Here is a 1,353-nt window from a genome sequence, read left to right on the forward strand (position 1 = left end):
CTGATGGGCATTTCCAGTGGCAAATCGCAGTCTCCTACCACCTTCCAGATCTCCTGCCTTTGCCTCCCTTCAAGTTAACCCACCTACAAGCTGGAGAGCTAGAAACCCAGCTGCCACGAGTCCTGCCTGCGGTGTTGAGCAGGTAGGGAAGGGTGGAGGGAGTCGCAAGGGCAAATGGAAGACAGCAGCACAGCCCATAAATGGTATTGATGTCATTGGTGAGATTTTCTGAAACATCAAGCCAATCTTGGTAAAGTTCCAAACAAAACAGCACACACTCCTTTCAATTTATACAGTAGTTCCATTCCTGGAAAATTCCATGTATATTAAAACTACACAAAAATACTCTGAGTTATGCTTGCTTCAGCAGTAATATGCTAAAACTGGAATTAGACAAAGAGGATAAGCATGGCCCCCACATTAGAATGACATGCAAATCTGTGACAACATCACATGCCCAACAGCGGGGGGGGGGGGAAAGGCCTTTACATATAAAATGAGGTTAGATTTAGACTCCGATAGTTACAGATAGGTTTTTTGGTATACATGAATGTCTTGGCGAGTATTTGAAAACTGGGCGAGATGCAGGAAAGCTCTTCCCTGCCGGAAGGTCACATGCATTGAAGGACATGTGACGTTCTTGGCTCCTGCCCACTAAATGCCAGGAGATCTCTTTCAATCGCTGTAACAACCAAAATAACCCCACATGTTTTCAAAGCATGTCTCTCAGTGGTGCTGCCTCTGAGGTAAAATACTGGACTGGAAAGAATTCGACCACCACACCCCATCTGTTTAGTGTCTTGTGCAACACAGTGCGGAAGGAACTTAGAGAACTCTGTGCAGCCCATGCTACAGAAGTTTCTGACCCGGGTATCAAACACTCGCAGCGTCAAGGGACTGGACTGCGTCTCTCCTGCCTGCTGCCGGGAGAGCGCGCTTGCTTTGCGCTCCCAGCTGCAGCAACAGCTCTGGCTACTGCAGACATTCGGGGAATGAGCCAGCAGATGGGATCACTCACTCTCTTTCCTTCTCAAATTGATAAATTATATATATATATATATATATATATATATATATATATATTTTAAATCTTGCTGCCATTCTAATAACATTTACTTGTGAGTTGGAATTTTCTGATTTGGTTAACATAAAAAAAAAAACCCTGAGTAAATGTAAAGCTCAAATTTCACATTAAGCCTGATAAGAGTTTATAAATAACCACCTATCATGTCACTAGATATTAAACTATGACATTTCCTATTTTTAACTTGTACATCTGAACTAACTCATACACACTGCATCAAATCAGAACTGCAGACACAAAAACAAAATAAAAAACACATCATATGGTAG

At 42.5% G+C, this 1,353-nt stretch overlaps 1 non-coding gene across 1 annotated transcript; it reads left to right on the forward strand.

Moving 5' to 3' along the window:
• Window positions 1-355: 355 nt before the first annotated feature.
• Window positions 356-460, forward strand: LOC118760593 (U6 spliceosomal RNA). The gene has a single exon (XR_004996870.2). It is a non-coding gene; the product is annotated as a U6 spliceosomal RNA (small nuclear RNA).
• The last annotated feature ends 893 nt before the right edge of the window (window positions 461-1,353 follow it).

Source organism: Ochotona princeps, chromosome X (assembly GCF_030435755.1).
Source record: "Ochotona princeps isolate mOchPri1 chromosome X, mOchPri1.hap1, whole genome shotgun sequence".
Classification (NCBI taxonomy): Eukaryota; Metazoa; Chordata; class Mammalia; order Lagomorpha; family Ochotonidae; genus Ochotona; species Ochotona princeps.